The following is a 9,240-nucleotide window of genomic DNA, read 5'->3' as shown; positions in this document are numbered from 1 at the left end:
AGAAAAAAATTATAATTGAAAAAATGTAAACGGTTTTTGAAACATTTTGGACAATGTTCTTTTTTTCATATCATGTTCTTTCTTACAAAACAAAATGAGAGTAATCTTTCAATTTTTACCCTGGCCATTGGGAACATTTTGGACTCAAACATCCTGCCGTTCTCCTAAATATCAGAGGTATGGTTACAAAGACTGACAACACCTCTGTACGCAGCTGTTAACACAGGATCTAGGAATCACAAAAGGTGATGTCACAGATGACCCTGCAGCCCCTGAATTCAGAAGAATTTTTTATATCGTCAATGTCTGTTCATTGCAGCAAATGTACGTGCGCATTTCCAGATCCAAAAAAAAACAGGATGTTTGAGTCTAAAATGACCCGGCGTCCAGTGTCTAAATTTCTCGTTTTCATTTTTAATAAAGATCGTGATATGGTAAAATATATATTGTCAAACATTATAATAAAATCTTAGAAACCTGTTGTAAGCAATCATTAATTTTCTGAAGAACTATCCCATTTCATTTTTTTTTTCTTATAGAATGTATGTCGTAGGGGGTGTGCCCAGTCGGCTCCAGTGGCGCAATCGGTCAGCGCGCGGTACTTATAAAGCAGTAACTGTCGAGTGATGCCGAGGTTGTGAGTTCGACCCTCACCTGGAGCATTCTATTCTTGCCTTCGTTTTGTATTTTTTACTACTGAAGTCGTTGAAACGGTTCATGATCTAGCGCCAAGATTAAGAGAGAAATTTCAACGAGATATTTGTTGTTTAAGTTTTTGTATTTTTAAAAATTGCCGCAGGTTGGACAAGTCTACTGAGTCCCACCGTAATCTGGTGTCATAATTGAAAGGGAAATGTGGAAGCTATCTATTTAGTTTTTCAGGCTTCTGGTAGTCCAATAAACTTTCCATCATCGGCATTAGTAACGTACAGTGACCCGACAAAGTTAGCCCTGGCTCTCTTGTAAAATAAAGATGCATGTGCATTCGGACGGTTTGTTTCAATTTGGAGTTCAAACTTACAAGATCGTTCGTGATAACTCAATCAAAATTGAGTGCTGCACTCTTGTGGTAACCAAAAAAAGTCTAGATTTTTAAGCTACTCCATCAAGCCCCAGTGGCCTAATGGATAAGGCACTGGCCTCCTAAGCCAGGGATTGTGGGTTCAAGTCCCATCTGGGGTGCTTGTTGATTTCCCTTTCCGACAGCTTCTCATGGAAGTTTGATGGTGCATGTGTAAACCGTTCTCCTTGTCTTGTTTCTTCGTAAATTAGTTCTTGCAAACCTCTACCCTTTACAACGATCCTTTCCATGTACTGAGAGAAGCGTTAACACGCAATTGTGTGGCGGAAAAATATTGCATCTTAATTGTTTTCATCTTATCTTCATTTATGACCCAAATAACAAAGAGTATATTTTCTAAGATATGGTTATGCTTTCAACCACACAATATTTGCAAAGATCAAAAGAAAAAAATTATAATTGAAAAAATGTAAACGGTTTTTGAAACATTTTGGACAATGTTCTTTTTTTCATATCATGTTCTTTCTTACAAAACAAAATGAGAGTAATCTTTCAATTTTTACCCTGGCCATTGGGAACATTTTGGACTCAAACATCCTGCCGTTCTCCTAAATATCAGAGGTATGGTTACAAAGACTGACAACACCTCTGTACGCAGCTGTTAACACAGGATCTAGGAATCACAAAAGGTGATGTCACAGATGACCCTGCAGCCCCTGAATTCAGAAGAATTTTTTATATCGTCAATGTCTGTTCATTGCAGCAAATGTACGTGCGCATTTCCAGATCCAAAAAAAAACAGGATGTTTGAGTCTAAAATGACCCGGCGTCCAGTGTCTAAATTTCTCGTTTTCATTTTTAATAAAGATCGTGATATGGTAAAATATATATTGTCAAACATTATAATAAAATCTTAGAAACCTGTTGTAAGCAATCATTAATTTTCTGAAGAACTATCCCATTTCATTTTTTTTTTCTTATAGAATGTATGTCGTAGGGGGTGTGCCCAGTCGGCTCCAGTGGCGCAATCGGTCAGCGCGCGGTACTTATAAAGCAGTAACTGTCGAGTGATGCCGAGGTTGTGAGTTCGACCCTCACCTGGAGCATTCTATTCTTGCCTTCGTTTTGTATTTTTTACTACTGAAGTCGTTGAAACGGTTCATGATCTAGCGCCAAGATTAAGAGAGAAATTTCAACGAGATATTTGTTGTTTAAGTTTTTGTATTTTTAAAAATTGCCGCAGGTTGGACAAGTCTACTGAGTCCCACCGTAATCTGGTGTCATAATTGAAAGGGAAATGTGGAAGCTATCTATTTAGTTTTTCAGGCTTCTGGTAGTCCAATAAACTTTCCATCATCGGCATTAGTAACGTACAGTGACCCGACAAAGTTAGCCCTGGCTCTCTTGTAAAATAAAGATGCATGTGCATTCGGACGGTTTGTTTCAATTTGGAGTTCAAACTTACAAGATCGTTCGTGATAACTCAATCAAAATTGAGTGCTGCACTCTTGTGGTAACCAAAAAAAGTCTAGATTTTTAAGCTACTCCATCAAGCCCCAGTGGCCTAATGGATAAGGCACTGGCCTCCTAAGCCAGGGATTGTGGGTTCAAGTCCCATCTGGGGTGCTTGTTGATTTCCCTTTCCGACAGCTTCTCATGGAAGTTTGATGGTGCATGTGTAAACCGTTCTCCTTGTCTTGTTTCTTCGTAAATTAGTTCTTGCAAACCTCTACCCTTTACAACGATCCTTTCCATGTACTGAGAGAAGCGTTAACACGCAATTGTGTGGCGGAAAAATATTGCATCTTAATTGTTTTCATCTTATCTTCATTTATGACCCAAATAACAAAGAGTATATTTTCTAAGATATGGTTATGCTTTCAACCACACAATATTTGCAAAGATCAAAAGAAAAAAATTATAATTGAAAAAATGTAAACGGTTTTTGAAACATTTTGGACAATGTTCTTTTTTTCATATCATGTTCTTTCTTACAAAACAAAATGAGAGTAATCTTTCAATTTTTACCCTGGCCATTGGGAACATTTTGGACTCAAACATCCTGCCGTTCTCCTAAATATCAGAGGTATGGTTACAAAGACTGACAACACCTCTGTACGCAGCTGTTAACACAGGATCTAGGAATCACAAAAGGTGATGTCACAGATGACCCTGCAGCCCCTGAATTCAGAAGAATTTTTTATATCGTCAATGTCTGTTCATTGCAGCAAATGTACGTGCGCATTTCCAGATCCAAAAAAAAACAGGATGTTTGAGTCTAAAATGACCCGGCGTCCAGTGTCTAAATTTCTCGTTTTCATTTTTAATAAAGATCGTGATATGGTAAAATATATATTGTCAAACATTATAATAAAATCTTAGAAACCTGTTGTAAGCAATCATTAATTTTCTGAAGAACTATCCCATTTCATTTTTTTTTTCTTATAGAATGTATGTCGTAGGGGGTGTGCCCAGTCGGCTCCAGTGGCGCAATCGGTCAGCGCGCGGTACTTATAAAGCAGTAACTGTCGAGTGATGCCGAGGTTGTGAGTTCGACCCTCACCTGGAGCATTCTATTCTTGCCTTCGTTTTGTATTTTTTACTACTGAAGTCGTTGAAACGGTTCATGATCTAGCGCCAAGATTAAGAGAGAAATTTCAACGAGATATTTGTTGTTTAAGTTTTTGTATTTTTAAAAATTGCCGCAGGTTGGACAAGTCTACTGAGTCCCACCGTAATCTGGTGTCATAATTGAAAGGGAAATGTGGAAGCTATCTATTTAGTTTTTCAGGCTTCTGGTAGTCCAATAAACTTTCCATCATCGGCATTAGTAACGTACAGTGACCCGACAAAGTTAGCCCTGGCTCTCTTGTAAAATAAAGATGCATGTGCATTCGGACGGTTTGTTTCAATTTGGAGTTCAAACTTACAAGATCGTTCGTGATAACTCAATCAAAATTGAGTGCTGCACTCTTGTGGTAACCAAAAAAAGTCTAGATTTTTAAGCTACTCCATCAAGCCCCAGTGGCCTAATGGATAAGGCACTGGCCTCCTAAGCCAGGGATTGTGGGTTCAAGTCCCATCTGGGGTGCTTGTTGATTTCCCTTTCCGACAGCTTCTCATGGAAGTTTGATGGTGCATGTGTAAACCGTTCTCCTTGTCTTGTTTCTTCGTAAATTAGTTCTTGCAAACCTCTACCCTTTACAACGATCCTTTCCATGTACTGAGAGAAGCGTTAACACGCAATTGTGTGGCGGAAAAATATTGCATCTTAATTGTTTTCATCTTATCTTCATTTATGACCCAAATAACAAAGAGTATATTTTCTAAGATATGGTTATGCTTTCAACCACACAATATTTGCAAAGATCAAAAGAAAAAAATTATAATTGAAAAAATGTAAACGGTTTTTGAAACATTTTGGACAATGTTCTTTTTTTCATATCATGTTCTTTCTTACAAAACAAAATGAGAGTAATCTTTCAATTTTTACCCTGGCCATTGGGAACATTTTGGACTCAAACATCCTGCCGTTCTCCTAAATATCAGAGGTATGGTTACAAAGACTGACAACACCTCTGTACGCAGCTGTTAACACAGGATCTAGGAATCACAAAAGGTGATGTCACAGATGACCCTGCAGCCCCTGAATTCAGAAGAATTTTTTATATCGTCAATGTCTGTTCATTGCAGCAAATGTACGTGCGCATTTCCAGATCCAAAAAAAAACAGGATGTTTGAGTCTAAAATGACCCGGCGTCCAGTGTCTAAATTTCTCGTTTTCATTTTTAATAAAGATCGTGATATGGTAAAATATATATTGTCAAACATTATAATAAAATCTTAGAAACCTGTTGTAAGCAATCATTAATTTTCTGAAGAACTATCCCATTTCATTTTTTTTTTCTTATAGAATGTATGTCGTAGGGGGTGTGCCCAGTCGGCTCCAGTGGCGCAATCGGTCAGCGCGCGGTACTTATAAAGCAGTAACTGTCGAGTGATGCCGAGGTTGTGAGTTCGACCCTCACCTGGAGCATTCTATTCTTGCCTTCGTTTTGTATTTTTTACTACTGAAGTCGTTGAAACGGTTCATGATCTAGCGCCAAGATTAAGAGAGAAATTTCAACGAGATATTTGTTGTTTAAGTTTTTGTATTTTTAAAAATTGCCGCAGGTTGGACAAGTCTACTGAGTCCCACCGTAATCTGGTGTCATAATTGAAAGGGAAATGTGGAAGCTATCTATTTAGTTTTTCAGGCTTCTGGTAGTCCAATAAACTTTCCATCATCGGCATTAGTAACGTACAGTGACCCGACAAAGTTAGCCCTGGCTCTCTTGTAAAATAAAGATGCATGTGCATTCGGACGGTTTGTTTCAATTTGGAGTTCAAACTTACAAGATCGTTCGTGATAACTCAATCAAAATTGAGTGCTGCACTCTTGTGGTAACCAAAAAAAGTCTAGATTTTTAAGCTACTCCATCAAGCCCCAGTGGCCTAATGGATAAGGCACTGGCCTCCTAAGCCAGGGATTGTGGGTTCAAGTCCCATCTGGGGTGCTTGTTGATTTCCCTTTCCGACAGCTTCTCATGGAAGTTTGATGGTGCATGTGTAAACCGTTCTCCTTGTCTTGTTTCTTCGTAAATTAGTTCTTGCAAACCTCTACCCTTTACAACGATCCTTTCCATGTACTGAGAGAAGCGTTAACACGCAATTGTGTGGCGGAAAAATATTGCATCTTAATTGTTTTCATCTTATCTTCATTTATGACCCAAATAACAAAGAGTATATTTTCTAAGATATGGTTATGCTTTCAACCACACAATATTTGCAAAGATCAAAAGAAAAAAATTATAATTGAAAAAATGTAAACGGTTTTTGAAACATTTTGGACAATGTTCTTTTTTTCATATCATGTTCTTTCTTACAAAACAAAATGAGAGTAATCTTTCAATTTTTACCCTGGCCATTGGGAACATTTTGGACTCAAACATCCTGCCGTTCTCCTAAATATCAGAGGTATGGTTACAAAGACTGACAACACCTCTGTACGCAGCTGTTAACACAGGATCTAGGAATCACAAAAGGTGATGTCACAGATGACCCTGCAGCCCCTGAATTCAGAAGAATTTTTTATATCGTCAATGTCTGTTCATTGCAGCAAATGTACGTGCGCATTTCCAGATCCAAAAAAAAACAGGATGTTTGAGTCTAAAATGACCCGGCGTCCAGTGTCTAAATTTCTCGTTTTCATTTTTAATAAAGATCGTGATATGGTAAAATATATATTGTCAAACATTATAATAAAATCTTAGAAACCTGTTGTAAGCAATCATTAATTTTCTGAAGAACTATCCCATTTCATTTTTTTTTTCTTATAGAATGTATGTCGTAGGGGGTGTGCCCAGTCGGCTCCAGTGGCGCAATCGGTCAGCGCGCGGTACTTATAAAGCAGTAACTGTCGAGTGATGCCGAGGTTGTGAGTTCGACCCTCACCTGGAGCATTCTATTCTTGCCTTCGTTTTGTATTTTTTACTACTGAAGTCGTTGAAACGGTTCATGATCTAGCGCCAAGATTAAGAGAGAAATTTCAACGAGATATTTGTTGTTTAAGTTTTTGTATTTTTAAAAATTGCCGCAGGTTGGACAAGTCTACTGAGTCCCACCGTAATCTGGTGTCATAATTGAAAGGGAAATGTGGAAGCTATCTATTTAGTTTTTCAGGCTTCTGGTAGTCCAATAAACTTTCCATCATCGGCATTAGTAACGTACAGTGACCCGACAAAGTTAGCCCTGGCTCTCTTGTAAAATAAAGATGCATGTGCATTCGGACGGTTTGTTTCAATTTGGAGTTCAAACTTACAAGATCGTTCGTGATAACTCAATCAAAATTGAGTGCTGCACTCTTGTGGTAACCAAAAAAAGTCTAGATTTTTAAGCTACTCCATCAAGCCCCAGTGGCCTAATGGATAAGGCACTGGCCTCCTAAGCCAGGGATTGTGGGTTCAAGTCCCATCTGGGGTGCTTGTTGATTTCCCTTTCCGACAGCTTCTCATGGAAGTTTGATGGTGCATGTGTAAACCGTTCTCCTTGTCTTGTTTCTTCGTAAATTAGTTCTTGCAAACCTCTACCCTTTACAACGATCCTTTCCATGTACTGAGAGAAGCGTTAACACGCAATTGTGTGGCGGAAAAATATTGCATCTTAATTGTTTTCATCTTATCTTCATTTATGACCCAAATAACAAAGAGTATATTTTCTAAGATATGGTTATGCTTTCAACCACACAATATTTGCAAAGATCAAAAGAAAAAAATTATAATTGAAAAAATGTAAACGGTTTTTGAAACATTTTGGACAATGTTCTTTTTTTCATATCATGTTCTTTCTTACAAAACAAAATGAGAGTAATCTTTCAATTTTTACCCTGGCCATTGGGAACATTTTGGACTCAAACATCCTGCCGTTCTCCTAAATATCAGAGGTATGGTTACAAAGACTGACAACACCTCTGTACGCAGCTGTTAACACAGGATCTAGGAATCACAAAAGGTGATGTCACAGATGACCCTGCAGCCCCTGAATTCAGAAGAATTTTTTATATCGTCAATGTCTGTTCATTGCAGCAAATGTACGTGCGCATTTCCAGATCCAAAAAAAAACAGGATGTTTGAGTCTAAAATGACCCGGCGTCCAGTGTCTAAATTTCTCGTTTTCATTTTTAATAAAGATCGTGATATGGTAAAATATATATTGTCAAACATTATAATAAAATCTTAGAAACCTGTTGTAAGCAATCATTAATTTTCTGAAGAACTATCCCATTTCATTTTTTTTTTCTTATAGAATGTATGTCGTAGGGGGTGTGCCCAGTCGGCTCCAGTGGCGCAATCGGTCAGCGCGCGGTACTTATAAAGCAGTAACTGTCGAGTGATGCCGAGGTTGTGAGTTCGACCCTCACCTGGAGCATTCTATTCTTGCCTTCGTTTTGTATTTTTTACTACTGAAGTCGTTGAAACGGTTCATGATCTAGCGCCAAGATTAAGAGAGAAATTTCAACGAGATATTTGTTGTTTAAGTTTTTGTATTTTTAAAAATTGCCGCAGGTTGGACAAGTCTACTGAGTCCCACCGTAATCTGGTGTCATAATTGAAAGGGAAATGTGGAAGCTATCTATTTAGTTTTTCAGGCTTCTGGTAGTCCAATAAACTTTCCATCATCGGCATTAGTAACGTACAGTGACCCGACAAAGTTAGCCCTGGCTCTCTTGTAAAATAAAGATGCATGTGCATTCGGACGGTTTGTTTCAATTTGGAGTTCAAACTTACAAGATCGTTCGTGATAACTCAATCAAAATTGAGTGCTGCACTCTTGTGGTAACCAAAAAAAGTCTAGATTTTTAAGCTACTCCATCAAGCCCCAGTGGCCTAATGGATAAGGCACTGGCCTCCTAAGCCAGGGATTGTGGGTTCAAGTCCCATCTGGGGTGCTTGTTGATTTCCCTTTCCGACAGCTTCTCATGGAAGTTTGATGGTGCATGTGTAAACCGTTCTCCTTGTCTTGTTTCTTCGTAAATTAGTTCTTGCAAACCTCTACCCTTTACAACGATCCTTTCCATGTACTGAGAGAAGCGTTAACACGCAATTGTGTGGCGGAAAAATATTGCATCTTAATTGTTTTCATCTTATCTTCATTTATGACCCAAATAACAAAGAGTATATTTTCTAAGATATGGTTATGCTTTCAACCACACAATATTTGCAAAGATCAAAAGAAAAAAATTATAATTGAAAAAATGTAAACGGTTTTTGAAACATTTTGGACAATGTTCTTTTTTTCATATCATGTTCTTTCTTACAAAACAAAATGAGAGTAATCTTTCAATTTTTACCCTGGCCATTGGGAACATTTTGGACTCAAACATCCTGCCGTTCTCCTAAATATCAGAGGTATGGTTACAAAGACTGACAACACCTCTGTACGCAGCTGTTAACACAGGATCTAGGAATCACAAAAGGTGATGTCACAGATGACCCTGCAGCCCCTGAATTCAGAAGAATTTTTTATATCGTCAATGTCTGTTCATTGCAGCAAATGTACGTGCGCATTTCCAGATCCAAAAAAAAACAGGATGTTTGAGTCTAAAATGACCCGGCGTCCAGTGTCTAAATTTCTCGTTTTCATTTTTAATAAAGATCGTGATATGGTAAAATATATATTGT

The 9,240-nt window shown here is 38.0% G+C and overlaps 12 non-coding genes across 12 annotated transcripts; all 12 read left to right on the top strand.

The window, feature by feature from the left end:
* The first annotated feature begins 569 nt into the window (after window positions 1-569).
* Window positions 570-662, top strand: TRNAI-UAU (transfer RNA isoleucine (anticodon UAU)). The gene is given in 2 exon segments: window positions 570-607; window positions 627-662. It is a non-coding gene; the product is annotated as a tRNA-Ile (tRNA).
* Window positions 663-1,109: 447 nt separating this feature from the next.
* Window positions 1,110-1,182, top strand: TRNAR-CCU (transfer RNA arginine (anticodon CCU)). Its single transcript has one exon. It is a non-coding gene; the product is annotated as a tRNA-Arg (tRNA).
* An 852-nt stretch (window positions 1,183-2,034) lies between these two features.
* TRNAI-UAU (transfer RNA isoleucine (anticodon UAU)) lies at window positions 2,035-2,127 on the top strand. Its single transcript is given in 2 exon segments — window positions 2,035-2,072; window positions 2,092-2,127. It is a non-coding gene; the product is annotated as a tRNA-Ile (tRNA).
* A 447-nt stretch (window positions 2,128-2,574) lies between these two features.
* On the top strand, window positions 2,575-2,647 carry TRNAR-CCU (transfer RNA arginine (anticodon CCU)). The gene has a single exon. It is a non-coding gene; the product is annotated as a tRNA-Arg (tRNA).
* Window positions 2,648-3,499: 852 nt separating this feature from the next.
* TRNAI-UAU (transfer RNA isoleucine (anticodon UAU)) lies at window positions 3,500-3,592 on the top strand. Its single transcript is given in 2 exon segments — window positions 3,500-3,537; window positions 3,557-3,592. It is a non-coding gene; the product is annotated as a tRNA-Ile (tRNA).
* Window positions 3,593-4,039: 447 nt separating this feature from the next.
* Window positions 4,040-4,112, top strand: TRNAR-CCU (transfer RNA arginine (anticodon CCU)). The gene has a single exon. It is a non-coding gene; the product is annotated as a tRNA-Arg (tRNA).
* An 852-nt stretch (window positions 4,113-4,964) lies between these two features.
* On the top strand, window positions 4,965-5,057 carry TRNAI-UAU (transfer RNA isoleucine (anticodon UAU)). Its single transcript is given in 2 exon segments — window positions 4,965-5,002; window positions 5,022-5,057. It is a non-coding gene; the product is annotated as a tRNA-Ile (tRNA).
* A 447-nt stretch (window positions 5,058-5,504) lies between these two features.
* Window positions 5,505-5,577, top strand: TRNAR-CCU (transfer RNA arginine (anticodon CCU)). Its single transcript has one exon. It is a non-coding gene; the product is annotated as a tRNA-Arg (tRNA).
* Window positions 5,578-6,429: 852 nt separating this feature from the next.
* On the top strand, window positions 6,430-6,522 carry TRNAI-UAU (transfer RNA isoleucine (anticodon UAU)). The gene is given in 2 exon segments: window positions 6,430-6,467; window positions 6,487-6,522. It is a non-coding gene; the product is annotated as a tRNA-Ile (tRNA).
* A 447-nt stretch (window positions 6,523-6,969) lies between these two features.
* On the top strand, window positions 6,970-7,042 carry TRNAR-CCU (transfer RNA arginine (anticodon CCU)). Its single transcript has one exon. It is a non-coding gene; the product is annotated as a tRNA-Arg (tRNA).
* An 852-nt stretch (window positions 7,043-7,894) lies between these two features.
* Window positions 7,895-7,987, top strand: TRNAI-UAU (transfer RNA isoleucine (anticodon UAU)). The gene is given in 2 exon segments: window positions 7,895-7,932; window positions 7,952-7,987. It is a non-coding gene; the product is annotated as a tRNA-Ile (tRNA).
* A 447-nt stretch (window positions 7,988-8,434) lies between these two features.
* TRNAR-CCU (transfer RNA arginine (anticodon CCU)) lies at window positions 8,435-8,507 on the top strand. The gene has a single exon. It is a non-coding gene; the product is annotated as a tRNA-Arg (tRNA).
* The last annotated feature ends 733 nt before the right edge of the window (window positions 8,508-9,240 follow it).

This window comes from Ranitomeya imitator, unplaced genomic scaffold, assembly GCF_032444005.1.
Source record: "Ranitomeya imitator isolate aRanImi1 unplaced genomic scaffold, aRanImi1.pri SCAFFOLD_1447, whole genome shotgun sequence".
Classification (NCBI taxonomy): Eukaryota; Metazoa; Chordata; class Amphibia; order Anura; family Dendrobatidae; genus Ranitomeya; species Ranitomeya imitator.
This window is presented reverse-complemented; position numbering and strand designations above follow the sequence as displayed.